This window comes from Arachis ipaensis, chromosome B10, assembly GCF_059453495.1.
Source record: "Arachis ipaensis isolate K30076 ecotype BB chromosome B10, ASM5945349v1, whole genome shotgun sequence".
Lineage (NCBI taxonomy): Eukaryota > Viridiplantae > Streptophyta > Magnoliopsida > Fabales > Fabaceae > Arachis > Arachis ipaensis.
The window spans coordinates 35,317,892-35,336,612 of NC_142435.1; the positions used below are offsets into that span (position 1 = coordinate 35,317,892).

General features: G+C 31.8%; 2 pseudogenes; both read left to right on the forward strand.

Annotated features, from left to right (window-relative positions):
* Positions 1-1,870: 1,870 nt before the first annotated feature.
* Positions 1,871-9,315, forward strand: LOC148579671 (peroxisomal and mitochondrial division factor 2-like; annotated as a pseudogene).
* Positions 9,316-14,493: 5,178 nt separating this feature from the next.
* Positions 14,494-15,000, forward strand: LOC148579672 (uncharacterized; annotated as a pseudogene).
* Positions 15,001-18,721: the final 3,721 nt, after the last annotated feature.

The window sequence follows — 18,721 nt, forward strand, 5'->3', positions numbered from 1 at the left end:
TCTTCCTACTGCAAGTTTTCACTTTAGAAGATGGATGTCGTCATCGGATAGGTGTCCAAGATGTCTTTCTAGTCAGGAATCGGTTTTACATTGTATTCGGGATTGCCCAAAAGCTCAGCTTGTCTGGCATAGATTGGATATTTCTTGTCATCCTTTGGATTTGAAGAACTGGTTCTTGTATCATAGCAGAGAGCATCTGCTCAAGTTCTTTTCGGGACTTTGGTGGATATGGTGAGCAAGGAATAATGACATCTTTAATCCCATGAAACTTGGCCTCCGAAAAAAGTGATTTGTCTGGCATTAACTTCAGAAAAGGAGCTTAGGAATATTTTTGAATTACAACGTATGTCCCTTCCCTCTACTCTAAATGGTTTTTGGAATCCCCCATCTATTGGTACTTTTAAGATTAATTGTGATGCTAGTTATTTTGGTTCGGGTGATAGCGTTGGTTTTGCTTGTGTTATTAGAGATTGTAATGGGAGCTGGCAAAGGGGGTGTTTGGGAATGATTGAGAGTAATAGTATTCTTCAAGGGGAATTGTTTGCAATTTGGAGAGAATATCTGTTAGCTTGGGATGTGGGTCAACGAGATGTTATTTGTGAGATGGATTGTGTGGAAGCATTTAATCTTGTTACTCAAGATGGTTTTGGGTTTATTGATCTACTGGTGCTCAAAATAAGAGATATCATGCATTGGAATTGGCGGGTTGACTTTCGTTTGATTATGAGAGATGCAAACACGGTGGCAGATACTATGGCAAAGATGGCGATGAAGTTACAACTTTCGTGAAAGAAGGAGTTTAAGAGTAGTCTTAAACGGGACTGTCCCTCTATTTAGGCAGTTACTTATTTTGTTTGTTTTGTTTTTCTTTGTTTAATTTATTTCAGTCACCAAAAAAAAATTTTATAAATTTATTTGTATATTTTATAAGTTCATTTCTTTAATTATTTTATTTTTATTTATCTAGTTTATAGTGTTAATCTATGTTTTCATCAGTTTTTTACAAAATTATTATTATGGGTTAATACTCAAATTCGTCCCCGAAAGATTACGCGATCTTCATTTTCGTTCCCGAACGATTTTTTTAATCAAATTTGTCCCTGAAAGATAAAAAATAAGTCAAATTAGTCCTCTTGTCAGTTGGGCGATGATGTGGCACGTTAAGTGCCACGTGGCATGATGACGTGGCACGCCACGTGGCAGGTCAATGCCACGGTCAACGCCACGTGTCACTTGACATGTAAAAAAGATTTTTATAGTCAAAATAGTCCTTGAAAGTCCAGAAATAAGTTATTTTCATCCCTCAAATTTTAAAAATTAGTCAAACTAGTCCTTATATAATTTTTTTTATTTTTTCTTCATAATATTAAATTTGAAATATTTTTTGATACTACTAATTTTAATAGAAATGTAATTGACAAACAAAATATTAGTAATTGTATCTTTTCTTCTTAAAAATTTTTTCCAATAAAATTATCTATCTCCTTTAATTCTTCTCAAAATCTCTCTTATTATTTTCTATTCTAAAACATTTTTCTTACATACATTTTGTTGGAATATATATATATACTCAAAATTGAAATGTATGTATTTATTAACCTAAACAAAGTTATATGCTCGAAATCAAAATTTATGTATGTTAACCTAAATAAAGTTATACCACTATTTTTTTTCTACTACATATTTTTTTTTCCATTACGGTATTACTTACGTATAGGATGTAATGATAGTAATACTTAGAGTCAAAATTCGTGAATTTTGACTCTAAGTATTACTATCATTACATCCTATACGTAAGTAATACCGTAATGGACAAAAAAAGATGTAATCGAAAAAAAATAGTGGTATAACTTTGTTTAGCTTAACATACATGTACAAGATGTCTCTGGTACGGGTTGAAGGATGGATCGGGAACCTGCGGGTCGAGGCGAAGACCGGATCACGTGACTGGAGCGATGGGGGGAGGTACCTGCAAAGACACCCCGACGCTCAAGTCAGAATGGATCTGAGAGGTGTAAAGTGTGTGGAATGAATGAATACCTGGAGGGACCTGGGTCCTCTATTTATAGGTGATGGTGAATATCTTATCTTATCTTATTTGGCTAAGATAAGGAAGACGTTTGAATTCGAAAGTCAGTTAGGAGTTCTAGAGGGCCGTTTCCGGGCCTTTCGGAAGAAGGAGATGGGTCGGACCCGAGGAACCGGGTTCGGGTTTAACCTTAGGTCCGGGATCCGTGGGCCGGATCCGTAACAATACATAAATTTTGATTTCGAGCATATAACTTTGTTTAGATTAATAAATACATACATTTCAATTTTGAGTATATATATATATATATTCCAGCAAAATGTATGTAAGAAAAATGTTTTATAATAGAAAAGAATAAGAGAGATTTTGAGAAGAATTAAAGGAGAGAGATAATTTTATTGGAAAAAATTTTTAAGAAGAAAAGATACAATTACTAATGTTTTGTTTGTCAATTACATTTCTATTAAAATTAGTAGTATCAAAAAATATTTCAAATTTAATATTATGAAGAAAAAATAAAAAAAAAATATATAAGGACTAGTTTGACTAATTTTTAAAATTTGAGGGATGAAAATGACTTATTTCAGGACTTTCAAGGACTATTTTGACTATAAAAATCTTTTTTACATGTCAAGTGACACGTGGCGTTGACCTGGGTATGCCACTGACCTGCCACGTGGCGTTGACCGTGGCGTTGACCTGCCACGTGGCGTGCCACGTAATCATGCCACGTGGCACTTAACGTGCCACGTCATCGCCCAACTGACAAGAGGACTAATTTGACTTATTTTTTATCTTTCAGGGACTAATTTGATTAAAAAAATCGTTCGGGGACGAAAATGAAGATCGCGTAATCTTTCGGGGACGAATTTGAGTATTAACCCTTATTATTATATATAATATGTTCAATTATCTTATAAATGGGTAAATCCTACCCAAAGAATAAAATTGTGATACAAATTTTTAATATTCACAAATAAAAATATATAAGACAAGTTTTAAGTTAGGATAAACTAAAATAGAACAAAATAGAATTGGATAATGTCAAAAACACGTTCTTATCTACTCTGCACAGACACAAAACTTGACACTTTTAAAAGGAAAACAAGTTGTACCACTCAAAAGTATGTGATTAAATACATATATTTGAACAAAGAACAAATTAAATAGGTTTAATTTAAGTAGTGGAATTTAAAAAAAAAAAAAAAAGAAAGGTTAAGAACCCTCGCTCTCCTAGCATTATTATTGGTTATTTTTAATTTCTAATTCGATCTCATCCTTGTTAAACTGAAACATTGCGTACTCACTTCATCCATGTATATAACAAATGAAAGGGTGTCATTTTGCAATTAAGCCAGGAAATAAGTGCTGGAGACATGGTTCAAGACTTCAAGTTCAACTAATTTTATAAGAAGCATTATTTATTTATTTTTATTTAGTTAAAAGGGTTCTGCATATACAATGTGATCAACCACCAACCAATCATTGAACAAACGAACACACACTACCAAATAGCTGCTAGGATAGCTGTTACAGTTGGTACATTTGTCATTCACTTTATCATTATTCATATTATTCATTATTTTCAATGCAACTTGAATAATATATAGGCGCTGCTGCGATTCCTTTGCGCTTTTATTATTATTTATTTTTCATGAAAAAAGTTCCCCCTTCCCTTTTTTTTTTCCTTAATAAATAACATGAAAAGGAGATTCTTCTAGTGTTTAATTTGTGTTAGATGCTTGAGTAAGATTCTCAAAAGAAATATACGAGGAAAAAATATTTAATTTTTTTAAAGGGCCAAATACAATGACTTTCTTTGATGTTTAGCCTAAGCTAATTACATCCAATTACCTCTTTGATTAGAATGACTTTTTATACAATGATTCTTCATACTAAACTTCTCATCACATTAAAATATTGTTAGTAGGATGTTTTGAAGTATCCATGCACGAAGCATAAATAAAACTTTAGTAGAATTGTACGTGGTTTCTTGTATACCAGATATGAAAAGTAATAATATTTCTTTAGATGTAATATTAATATAAGGGTTAAGTATTTTTTTGTCCCTAAGATTTGGGGTAAAAATTAAATTTGTCATCGACTTTTTTTTGTTATTAAAATTATCTCCAATGTTACAAAATGTTATAAAATCGTCCTTTTTTTTACCAAATTATCCTTAACAATTAATAAAAATAATATTAAAAAACAAAATCCCACCCCACCCTACCCCACCTCACCCCGGTGTTTCTTCATTGTCTTCTCTCCCCTTCCCCTTCTTTCTACCATTCTCTTCGAAACCACCTCTTTTCCAACCCCCAATTCTTCCTCTCTCCTTTTCTGTCACCCTATCATCTTCTCTCTTTCCATCACACTACTATCTTCATCCTATCGTTGTCGAGCTTCTGGTGGTGAGGGGATCTGTTCTTCCCTCTCTCTCGATCTGTTCCTATCCTCAACCACAACTACGACAGAGTTGGTGCGATGGAGAAGGAGTTGGAGCAGTCGCGCGATGCAACTAAGGCCCTAAGTGCGATCGCCGAGAGGGCGGCGGAGCTAGAGACAGAGTTGCCAAGGCTCCAATATGACTCTATATCGGATATGAGAGCCGCCGAGGAGATGATGGCTGAGGCTGCTAAGCTCAGAAAGTTGCTATTGGAGATTGAATCCAAGGTGAAATTGCTTGAGCGAGAAGTTGAATTCCTGAAGAAGGACAAATCTAAGAGTAAAGGAAAAATTAGGAATTTGGAGAAGAAAATTGGAGCTCTGGAGAAAAAAGATGTTGATGAGAGGAACAAGTGAACTAGGGTTGAGGAGGAGTCGAGGGAGAAGATTCAAGAGAAGAAAAAGGAGGTTTTAGAATTAGGGTAGAAGACTAAGAAACTGGAGAGCTTTGCAAATTCGAAGAGTTCGGATATGGAGGAGTGGGTTAAGGAGAAACTGAGCTTGCAGGAGGCACTGAAAAAGTCTGAGGAGAGAGAAAAGAGCTTAGAATTGTTTGTTGTTCGGTTGAAGGAAGAAGCAGGGGTGTCTGAGAATGTGGTCAGAGGACTGAACCAGAAGGTTGATACTGTGAATGGTGGAGTGAATGGAAATGGGGTTATTGCTAGGGATGGAAAAAGGGTGAAGGGTTTGAATGTTCAGTGGCCTGTATGTGGTGGCAGCTGGTTCTACTGTTGTTACAACTATTGTTGTGATCTGGTTCTACTTTTGGTTGATCCATGAAAATAATGACGATGATGGATTCTTATATGGATTAATATTTATCAAGCCTGTGAATTTTGATTTCTTGTTGAAAAGTTGGAATACTTGTTGGTTATTAGCACTTTCTTCTGAAGAATTAAAATAGAATTTTGTGTGTTGAGTTTGTTCACTGTTTGACTTTGATGATAAATTTAATTTGATAACCTGTTACTGATTTATTGCTCAAAAATTTTCTTGATGCTAAATTTTGTGCTCTGATTTTTTCTTTTTCTGTTGTAAATCATTCTGATGAGGGTGAGGATGAGGGGTATTTTTTTTTTAATTTTTGTTTAAGGAAAAAATTGTCTGAAAAATATTATTTATGGACAAAATGACGATTTTATAACGTTTTGTAATATTGAGGATGATTTTAATAAAAAAGGTCGGAGACGAATTTGATTTCCACCTTAAACCTTAGGGACAAAAAAAGTAATTAACCCTTAATATAATGACATGTGTTATTATTTTTTTTTGGTTATGTCATTTTAAAATTAGTCAAATTCTAGTTTAAATTTTAAACAGTAAAAATTATTTTTTTCATTGGTCCTTATTATTACAATTTAGTATCAATTAGACTTAAAATATTTTATCGGTCCAATACAAAGTATTTTTTTAGAGCATAACTAAACTACAAAATACCTGAATTTAGGGACAGACTTAAGGGAAATAAGTAGTGACTTTGGCTTTTCCAACAAATTTTTAAACTCATATATTATTATAATAGATGCATTATATAGAGTAAAATTTAATAGTATAGTAATAATAAAAAAAATTAGTATTCTTTATGTATTAGAGTTTAAATTTTTCTACATATATTTATATTATTTGTATTTTTTATTTGATTTAAATTTCTTTTTATATTTATTTTTTTAAAATTAGTTTTAACATCTATAATCATATAAAAAATACTTTAATATTATTTATAATAATATTATTATTTTTTTAATTGGCAATTTAGTTGTTTCTTTTTTATTATTTTTCTATTATTTTTTACCCCTATTATTATATAAAAATACTTTAGTATATTTTAAATTTACATAGCAAAATTGTCAGTGAATTAATTTACATTATTTTAGGTCATATTTTATAATGATATAAAACATAAAAATTTAACTCATTGCACATAAATATTTACTAAAGTAAATTAATTAACAAAATATTTAAAAATAGATAATATTATATTTTATTAGATATAAAATTATAAAAAATTATGAAAAAAATTGTAAAAACTGAGATAATTTTTTTATTTGACAAATATTATATTTATTAATTTTTAATTAAAAAACTAATTATAATTATATCTATTATCAAATATATGACATTATATTTAATTATACAATATTTTAATTTTTGACCCCTTCATTGTTAGATTCCTGGATCCCTCACTGCTTGAATTAGATAATATTCTATCAAATTTGATTAAAATCTAGTATAAATTCTCTCTTAAATTCACAAGGGATACAAATACTAGGTGAATCATCATCCACCCTGAGATACGTTATCTTACCCTATTCTTTTTACCTATTGAATTTTGACTGATTTGATTGTCAGTATCCCTTGTTAGTACCACCTTCATTCGGCTTGAAGATTATTATAACTGACTGGAAGTCTCAATTTCTTAGAAGATTAAACATAGGTAGTTATTGTTGAACATTGATACTATTTGTGGAGAGTTTCACTTGGCAAAATCTACAGAGCCAAACTCCACGCAACCATCAACAATAACTGATAATCTTAAGAATTTAATACCAGACATTTCATAAGGCATGAGAGAAAGCACACATCCTGTATAAAAATACCCCAATAAAAGGATAGACTAAGAGAAGATTTGTTGGATGGAAGAGGCCATCATCACCACTTTCCTCTAAAAACAGCAGAATGAATCATAAATTTAGGCAAAAACTATTTATAGGATAGTAGAGAACACCAGGAAGTAGGCACACGTCTTGACAGTGGTAAAAAAAAGAGAAAAAGAGCACCGTGAACTTTTACAATATTGCACTATTGCTGAAAGGCAATAATATTCTCGCCACACAACCTAAAATAAATTCCTAGAACATTCTTGTGCCAAATCAGACGTCACTTAAATGTCTAATAGAACCACTTGAGAGATCTCACATGAAAAGAATGAGGGTCACACCCGTTCTCCATGAAAATTTTTGACAAGGCCATTTCAAAAAGATTCAGATATCCGGCAAATTTGAAATCATATGAAAGAGGAAAAGAACAAATGAAAGAAAATAAGATTTTAGAAAAGATAAAATATCTTAAAACTAATATATACTGATATATAACCCATTTTTTACAATTTTTTGGGATGAAAAATATATAAATTTAATTACATTTATAGATGATTATTATTATTATAGTTACTTACATATTTGATTCATGAAAAGTCCTAATTCTTGGTTGTTTTCAAGTCTTTGATTCAAAGCTCAAGTTGAATTTTAACTTTAAAAATTTATTCACTTACTTAATGATCACCACAATTTTACTGACTTATTCAATAATATATATCAGAGAATAAAAAATATTTTATAAATACTAAAAATTAATCACCGGATATTTATATATATTATTTTTACATAATTTTTTTAGCAAAATAATTAGTCATTAGGATCATTATTACATAATATAGAAGATGGTTAGCAGTATAATTAGTTACTAGTATAAGCATAGAGTTAATAGAGCTAGCATGGTGGTTCCAAAATTGGTTAGGAGATATTTATCATCCGTAACTGAGGTGTTGGGTAGTGAACTGATATAAATACCCAAATAGTATAAGTTAGTAAGCGTGATTTGTTCTTGTAAGTCTCAAACGGTTACATCACAGAAAATAATCCAGAAAGTTCTATCACTTTCTCTCAGATTCTTCCTTCCTTTCTTCCTTTTTTTCTCTCTTCCTCTCTCACTAGACTTCATCATTCTTCTAATTGCATCTAATCAAGAACTAAGCTCCTACTCTTCTGAACTTACCAATTTTTACATGGTGCGATGAGCGTGAACGAAGAGTAGAAGATCTCACAGGTACATAGAAGAAACGAGCATTGAACAAATCCAGAATCTTGAAAGGTTCGAAATCATGGATGCCACTCTATCTCCGTTTTCTTCAATTGATGTTTAGACTCTTGCGAATCTGCTCAACCAAATCAATATCATGCAAATGAATCAGCCAAGAACCCAGACAAATCCAACATTAGATCCAATAAATCCATACTTTCTTCATCTTGGAGAAAGTCATGGAACTAAATTAATCGCAGCTGTTATTGGAGCCAACAATTATCATGCCTGGGAAAAGGTAATGTGGCACGCGTTAAAATCAAAAAATAAGATAAAATTTGTGGATGGTTTGATCAGAAAATCAAAGGAGAGTGATTCTTTGTTTGAAGCATGGGAGAGATGCAACAATTATATAGTTTCTTGGACTAACCTCTCGTTAAGTCCAGAAATTGTGAAAAGTGTGATGTGGATTGATTTGGCCTTGGAGTTGTGGAAAGAATTGAGAAAGAGATATTGCCAAGGGAATGCGTTTAGAATTGTAGAACTGGAGAAGAAACTCCACACATCGAAGCAGGGAGATTTGACAATTACTGCGTACTACACCAGATTGAAAGGAATCAGGGAAGAGCTGGACAATTTCAAACCAATTCCTTCTTGTGTCATTTGTGAAAAAAACTTGTATATGTGAATTGAACATGATTAGGAGATATAAAGAAGATGCATGCATTATGAGGTTTCTGAGAGGCCTAAATGAGCAATTCTCTACTACCAGATCACAGCTAATGTTGATGAAGTCACTGCCTGATGTCAAAATGGCGTTCTCATCATTACTACAACAAGAAAGACAGATGAACATTGTAGAGATAGGAGAAGACAGAATTTTGCTTGCTAATGCAAATTCAGGAGGCTTTAGGGGTAGAAGTAGAGGGAGAAATGGTAGAGGCAACTATGGCAGTGGAGGAAGAAGCTCGAAATTCTATACTTACTGTGGAAGGAATGGACATTTGGTAGATGTGTTACAAGAAACATGGATATCCTCCTGACGATGAGAATTTATTGCTGGTTTAGAATCAATCAAAACAAGAATCAATGCGTTGGTAGCATAGTCCAAACCAACAATGAATTCTCAAGATCAAATATTAAATCCAATACAAAATAACCGAGAGTAATTAAACCTCGGGTCATCTTTCCTAGGAGTTACAATGAAATGTCAAGTTATTGGCTATGGGTGAAAATGGGGGTTTGATGATTGAAAGAGAGCAAGTAATGTAAATAGCATGAAATTAAATAAGCATGCAAGGAATTAAAAGAAAGCAAGTAAAGGCAATAAAAATAGAAATTAAGTACTAAAAAATGTTCTTGGTGAGAATTGGGGAATTAAGGATTCCTATCCTAGTTATAGACCACAAACATGGCAATTGTGTGGAATTAATCCCAATTAGTCAATCCTACTTGAGAATTAGTCAAAAGGGCATAATTGATTCCAATCCCTAAGTCCTAAGTCAACACTAGTGGATCACTTAGAGTTAAGGGAAATCGAACCAATTACAATCCTCACACAATACGGAATGGACATCCACAACTCAATTCCACCCAAACACTCAATTTCTCACCTAAGAGTGTGAAAAGCTAAACATGCAAGAAACTAAAAATCAAAGCAATAAAAGTCAAAGCAAGAAAAATTAAAGTGCAAGAAACCTCTTGGCAAGTAATTGAGAGCTAAGGTTACCTATCCTAGACATTTTGACCACAAACACATGATGATTATGAAGAGTTAATCCTACTTAGTCAACCTTACATCGAAGATAAGTCAAATAGGCATAGTTGATTTCAATCCATAAGTCCTAAGTCAACACTATTGGGTCACTTAGTGTCAAGGGAGACCAAATCAACTAACTACTCTAATGTATCAACAAGAATAGATATCAATGACTCAAAGGTCACCAAAGTCCTCAATACCAAGCCAAGAGTGAAGAAAAACTAAGTAGAAACTAGGCCAAGCATTTTATCAAACACTTGGTGTGTATGAAAATAAAATAATATTAAAATGCATTAAAAATAAAATCTAACTACTAAAGGCAAAAAATGGCAACAATAACTCAAATAAGCATTAAATGAACATAAAACATAAATTGCATTAATAGAAATTAAAGAAATACAAGAGTGTTCATAAAATGAAAAGTGACATAAAAGAGAAATTAAGAAGAAGAACTAAGAGAAGTAAGACAATAAAGCATGAAACATAAATGAAACTACATTAAAATAAGAATTAAAGACTGAAATTAAAGAGAAATTAACTAAACCTAACCTAATTCTAGAGAGAGGGAGGAGCTTCTCTCTCTAGAAACTAAGACAAAAGCATGTAAAAGCTAAACCTAACTGTCCCCCCTTGCTTCCACTTGAATTGGGGTTGAAATAGCTTCAGAAATGAGTTGGATTAGGTTTTGGAAGCCCAGAATTTGCCCTTAGCGATTTGCAATTAATGAGCTCACGTGACTCGGGTCACGCGTATGCATGGGTCACGCGCACACGTCGTCGAGCAAAATTCACTTCCACGCGTACGCGTGGGTCACGCGTACGCGTCGCCAAGCTCGCACTTGTGCGCACGCACATATCGCTGAACTTCCAAACTCCATTTCTTCATTGTTTCTTCCCTTTTGCATGCTCTTTTTCTCACTTCTTCAACTCATACTTGCCTTGGAAATCTGAATTCACTTAGAAAACACATCAAGGCATCATATAGAATTAAAGTGAATAAAATTTAGCAATTATAAGGCCTAAAAAGTATGTTTTCACTTTCAAGCACAATTTAGGAAGAAATCATGAAACTATGCTATTTCAATGGATAAGTGTAAGAAAAGTTGATAAAATTCACCCAAATAGAGCAAATAAATACCATGAAATGTGGATTCATCACCTATGCACTTGAAGGATGGTGGAAATTCTGGCTCAATTAATATGATTACTGATGAGAATTATGAAGAAATCAACTTGAATTCTCAGAAGGATGGTAAGGGAGGTTCCAAATCTGATTCAAGTTCAGGTACAAAGGAAGCATCGCTTGTTCAATTGAACCATCAGGATTCACAACCAAGGCATAGCATCAATCAAATTTCAATCACAACACTTCCCTCCGATAAAGGTATATCCTATGTCATGTCACTTTCAGTATCTGTCCCAAGTTTCTGGGTTATTGACTCAGGAGGCACAAATCATGTTGCTTTCCTTATAGATTCATTTCAATGTCTTAATGAAATTAAATCAATCTTGATAAACATGCTTGATGGCAATCACACAATAGCTAAGCTAGTAGGAACAGTACATTTTTCATATCATTTTCACTTCACACACGTGTTCTACATACCATATTTCAAGTTCAATCTTATTTTAGTATCTAGGTTAACTAAAGATTCAAAATGCAAATTAATTTTTTATGAGAATTATTGTGAAATTCAAGACAAAATTACTAGGAAGACGATTGGTGTAGCTGAACAAAAAATGGACTTATATGCACTTGAGAGCATAGTACCTGTTTCAGCTACACGCACAATCACAAAACATGCATCTACACTCACTACACAAGCTACACAATCATAAGTAGAAATATTATGGCTTCTTAGACTTGGACATATACTTAATAGTAGAATTTCTGCAATGAAAAGGGATTATGATTTTCTAAAGAATGCTAGTTGTAATAAACCATGTGATCCATATCACTATGCCAAACAAAAAAGACTATCATTTTCTAATAGAATTTCTGAATCAGCAAATTTGTTTGACTTAGTACACATAGACATATGGGACCTATTAATGTAAACTCAATTTCTGGTCATAGGTATTTTTTGAATGTATAGAAGATAAGAGTCGATTCACCTGGTTGTTCGTTATGATTAAAAAAAAGTGAAGCTAGTGCATTAGCTCAGAATTTTGTAACCTTGGTGGATACTCAATTTGATACAAAAATAAAGAAAATAAGGACTGACAATGGTCTATAATTCTTGTTACACAATTATTATGCATCAAAAGATATTATCCATCAAACAACTTGTGTAGAAACACTTTAGCAGAATGGCATAGTTGAAAGAAAACATCAGCATATTTTGACTGTAACAAGGGCTCTGATGTTTCATTCAAGCTTGCCCAAGAGATCATTGTTGAAAAATTTATCACCTTATTTGATTTAAAAAAAAATTCAGATATTTCCTACTTAAAGGTATTTGGTTATTTGGCTTATGCCTTTATTTTGCAAGTACAAAGGACAAAATTAGATAAAAGAGCTAGAAAGTGTATTTTTTTTAGGTCACAAGAATGGTATAACGGGGTATTTGCTCTATGAGTTAGCTGCTAAAAATATTTTTCTCTCACGAGATATTTTTTTATGAAACTGAATTCTCCTTTGTAACACATTTTGATATTGAAACTAGTGACACATCTATCACAAAGTCATTAACAAGTACTTCGAATCCTTTTTTGTGCTTTGAGGATTCCTTTCCCACTAATTGATGCACCACTATTTTATGATACATTTTGGACTGAATTGAGTGGTTTTGTGTCAACTAATCTCACACTTATTCATGTAAATTGCATGTTTTTTATTTCCTTCCTAATTTTGTGTTATGATTTAAAATTTGCTCCTAGGCCTTCAAATTGTTAAATTTTAATTCCCCTTTATTACCATTCGACGCCGTAATGTGTTTGTCAAGTGTTTTCAGGTTTACAGGGCAAGAATGGCTCAAAGGATGAAGAAAAAGCATGTTAAAGTGGAAGGAAGACAAGAAACTAAGGAGTTGAGCAGCAAGGAGCGACGCACACGCATGGCTGATGCGTGCGCGTGACTTGGAATTTTGTCAAGCGACGCGTACGCGTGACAAAGCGTCACGTGCTGCAGATATCAGAAAACGATGGGGGCGATTTCTAGGCTATTTTTTGGCCCAGTTCCAAGCCCAAAAACACTGCTTAGAGGCTGCAGAGTGGAGCTGGAAGAAGGATCATTCATTCATCAATCATTCACACATTAGTTAGGTTTAAATGTAGTTTTCTAGAGAGAGAGGCTCTCTCCTCTCTCTAGGTTTTAGGGTTTTTAGATTTGTTTCTTCTCCATTTCAGAATTCTACTTTACTTTAATTTAGCTTTCTTCTACTTTTGTTTGTTCTAGTCTTTTTGTTTTAACTATCCTCTCTTATTGATTTACTTATTCTCCTATTTATTTTATGAATTCTTCATGTTAGATTCAATTTTCTATTTAATGTAATTTGAGGTATTTCATGTTTATTACTTCTTTCTTCATTTGTTGTTATTGATTCCTTGCAATTGGTTGTTTAGATTTTATTATCTCTTATTAATTTTCTATGCTTTTATTTTGTGCCTTCGAAGTGTTTGATAAATTGCTTGGTAGGATTTTAAATTAGTTTTTGTGTATTCTTAGCTTGGATTGATTATTTTAGAGATTCTTGAATTGTCAAAGTCTTTTCTTGATTGGTGTTTGAAAGTTGCTAGTTGGCTTGAGCTTCACTAACTCTAGTCTTTGATTAGGACTTGTGAACTCAAGTTGATTTACTCACTTGACTTTTCTTCAATTGTTAGAGGTTGACTAAGTGAGTCCAATTTGCAATTACTATCACAATTGACATTGACAATGAGGATAGGAATTCCGATTCTCCACCCTTGCTAGGACTTTTCTTAGTTGTTAATTATTTTCTTGTTATTTTACATTACATGTTCCTTATTTCAAAACCCAAAAAGATACTTTTTCATAACCAATAGTAAAAATACTTCCCTGCAATTCCTTGAGAGACGACCCGAGGTTTAAATACTTCGGTTAATTTTATTGGGTTTGCTTAAGTGACAAACAATTTAAATATTGATTGAGGTCTAATTGTTGGTTTAGAACTATACTTGCAACGTGATTATTTTTTTATTGGAATGCCGTCCGGCATACTATAGCCATTGATCCAGATGTTCCGTGAGTTATGGGAAAGTCGAAGGAAACTCCACGGGGTATCAAGATTGATTATCTCAATGATGAGGCTAGGCTGTGGCAACAGATACTGAGCAATTATGTCATGCCTAGTACTCATGAGTCAGAGGTGCCAGCTGCTATGATCCTCCTTATTTGGTGTGTCATGGAAGGGAAGGACCTATACCTTCCAAGACTCATCCGGAAGTATATGTCTAGAGTTCATGTCAGAGGCACCCTGGCATTCCCAAACTTGATCACTCAGATGGCTATGCGAGATGAGGTGCCTTGGGAGCCCCAGGATGTGAGACCACTGGTTGCCGACTGCAAGAAGGTTATTCCGCACGGCAAGCGGTTCGGACTTCTAGGCCACAGACCACCTACTACTACTCCCACTGAGGTGGCCACATCCTTAGCAGCACCGACAGCACCACCTACTTCAGCAGCACCATCATCCACTTCTCAGCCAGATTACCATCTTGTGCAGCGCCTTTTTGAGTACATTGATCAGATGGAGCGCCGCAATTAGCGACGCTATGAGCAGTTAGAGCGTCGCAATAAGCGACGCCATGCCCATCTGAAGCTGATTATGACTATTGGGCGTACTGACATCTCCTCTGAGCCTGGCACACCCTCGGAGCACTCTGAGGAGGAGGAGGACCAGAAAGAGGAGGCACATCAGGAGGCGACTCAGCCTGAATATTTGACAGAGGCACCGACACCTGCAGCTGACAGTGGACCAGTGGGCGATGATCCTTCTCACGCGGCTTGATTGAGTATTTCTTCTTAGAGAAGTTTATTATTCTTGGAAGAGTAAAAAACAAAACATAGTGGCAAGCTCTACTTGCGAAGCCGAATATAGAGCTTTGACAATGGTAACAAGGGAGGCTCTCTGGATCACATATGTGTTATAGGATCTGAATGTGAAGTTAGAAAAACCAATTGCGATCTATTGTGATAGTCAATCATCATTACACATTGCAGCAAATCCAGTCTTTCAAGAGAGAACAAAATATATAGAAATGAATTGTCATGTACTAAGAGATAAATAGCAAGAGAAGGTGACTAAGTTGCTGCCAATTTCGACTCTCCATCAAATCGGAGATATTCTTACCAAAGCTTTGGCTCCAAATGCGTTTCATAGTTGTCATGGCAAGTTGGGAATGATGAATGCTACAAATTTCAGCTTGAGAGGGGGTATTACATAACATAGAAAATGATTAGCAGTATAATTAGTTACAAGTGTAAGTATAGAGTTAATAGAGCTAGCATGCAAGTGGTTCCAAAATTAGTTAGAATATATTTATAATTCGTAGTTGAGGTGTAGGGTAGTGATCTGATATAAATATCCAAATAGTATAAGTTAGTAAACGTGATTTGTTTTTGTAAGTCTCAAATGGTTACATTAGAGAAAATAATTCAGAAAGTTCTATTACTTTCTTTTTGATTCTTCCTTCCTTTCTTTCTTTTTTTTTCTCTCTTCCTCTCTCATTTTATCGTTTTTCTAATTGCATCTATCAAGAACTGAGATCCTACTCTTCTAAACTTACCAATTTTTACAATAATCAATTAAATCATAGTATAATCAAACTATTTTATGATAATATAGTCAAACTTTTTTACCAATATTAGATATGTATTTTTATACAGATTATTTAGACAATCTCATCTTTTAACAAATTCAATTGAATAATTGATTGTCATTATCTCATTTATTTTTTGAATATAATCAAAATTAAGTGAAAACTACACTAATATATATATATATATATATATATATATATATATATATATATATGAAATTAATTGATATTATTATAATTAACATATTTTGATTTGTCATGATTATATTAAATTATTTAATTTTTATATTAATGAGAAATACAATATTATATTTCTTAAAATATAAGGATACCAATATCACACTTACAAATTAGAAACATCAATCATATTATCTTGTTCTTAAAAAAAAAAGCACATATGTTTTCTTATAAATAAAAAATGTCACGTAATTTAAATAATAAAAGAGAAAGAGAATCCCATGCTCACCAATAAGAACATGAATACATGCTAAATTGATAAATCAGCAGCTTTATACATACACATATATACCAGTAAATTCAATAAGGGAGCAGGAATCCAATAAACAGTATCATATCATCCCCATCTTACAATCTCATTCCTGTATATTTAATATTTTTCTACAGTCATCTACCGAACAAAACAGAAAATCATTGTACACACATTGGAGAGAAAATAAATAAATAAATACAAAAGTATATGACCCGTAAAGACAAAAAATACAGCATGTGATCACATGGTAACAATCTTTCGATTGCGCCATACCCGCTTAATTAGCAGAAATATTGTAAACACCTACTCTCTGACTTGATTGAAAGAAACATAATAAAAAATAGAGTAAAGTATACTTTTTATCTCTGAAGTTTGGCAAAAGTTTCAAAAATACTCCTAAGTTTTATTTTATTTCAATTTTGTCCTAAAAGTTTTCAATTTGCATCAAATATACCCTCGACGGCTAAATTTTCAAAAAATTTAAGACCAATTTAACAATAATGCATGAAAATTATGCTTGATTTGTTTGTGTTGAGGATTGTTCTTATGAAATTGTTATTGAATTGGTCTTAAATTTTTTGAAAAATTAGCTGTCAGGGGTATGTTTGATGCAAATCGAAAATTTTTGGGACAAAATTAAAACAAAATAAAACTTAGGGATATTTTTGAAATTTTTATCAAACTTTAAGGACAAAAAATATACTTTACCCTAAAAAATATTGCCCACCAAAATTTAAATTAGCTAGCAAATGAATTAAATATATTAAATTAATATAAAATATATATTAAAAATAAATTAAACAATATATATTTATATACAAATATATAATAATTAATTTTGATAGTTAATTTTTGTGTATAAATAATATTTATATTTTTTAAATAAAATAATTAAATATTTCAAAACAAAATAATAATTACTTTTGTGGGAGCTAAACGGAGACACGCGGCAAAGATCTAGAATCAGTTTGATAGTGGCATCAATAAAAGAGAAATATTTTTCATAATTATCTTATGTAATTTAGTTTTGTCGCAATCAAGATTTACATTGTCAATGACGATGATTAATCTTCTGAGACTATAAAAGTTCCCGGTTAAATTAGTAAAATAGTTTCTGAAACTTATACTATTGATAAAAATAATTTAGAAAAATACGAATATTTATAAAAAGTTAAAAAATATAATAAAAATAATTAAATATACAATTTTTAAAAGAATTTAGATATCGAATTTTGATATAAAAATAATGTTACAGAACGAATACACTTTATTATTTTTAGCCTACGATTAGCGAATAATATTTAAAAATATTGACTAAAAGTAGGATACTGAATTGTTAAATTAAAAATATGTTTAATTAAATTTTTATATTTTTTAATTGAATTTTTATATGATATTAAATATTGAATTAAATTCTGTTGTAACAAAAACAATGAAATTAATAGAATATTCTATTAAACGAAACGAATATGTCCAATACTTGAATGAATATTCTGTATAGTTTAATAGAATATTCTATTAATTTTAATATTTTTGTCATGGTAAAGACTTAATTACAAAATATATAATATATGAACCTAATTAAAAATAAATATAGAGACTAAATTAAAAATTTAATAAAATTATAGAACTGACAAAATAATTAAATCTTAAAAATATTAGGATGCTGACATAAATAATGATCAAATAAATTAAAATTGTTAGCTTTTAAATTTTTCTCTTGATATGATGTTTTATATATAAGATTTTAAATGAATTCATTCATTTTAAAAATATAATAATAAAAAATTTCTTCCATTTTTTATATATAATTTTTAGGTTAATTTTTTTATATTGATTAAATATATGTGTAATACATTGTTATTGGAAGATGAGGTGTTTTTTTTATATGGTATTTTTTTATTACTATTATTTAAATCGGACGGTCCGATTTGTTTGAAGAAAAAAATAAACTACAAATTGGAGGGTCTGATTTGTTTGAAGAAAAAAATAAATTACAAATCGAACCTCCGATTTATATATTTTATTTTTTCTATTTTTAAAAATAAAAATCGAACGGTCCGATTTTAACATTAAATTTTTTTTATTTTTAAAAACACAAATCGGACGGTCCGATTTGTGATTGTTGGTTTAAAAAATAAAATAAATTAGAGGCACCGATTTATTTTAGTCATAGCAGGTAAAACTCATTTCTTTTCACATGATTCTGAGATACACCCCTCTCTTTCTCTCACAAAAAATTATAAGCGTAATTTCTAAAGACTTAACCAAATATTCCCAGATTCTTTTGCATTTTGCAGACAAAAGTTCCTCTATTAGTTAAAGGGTAGTCTGACAAAATTATCCCATGTGAATTTTACACTATATCGAATGATACAAAAGTTTTTTGGCCCAATACATTAAGCATGATATAAAATAAT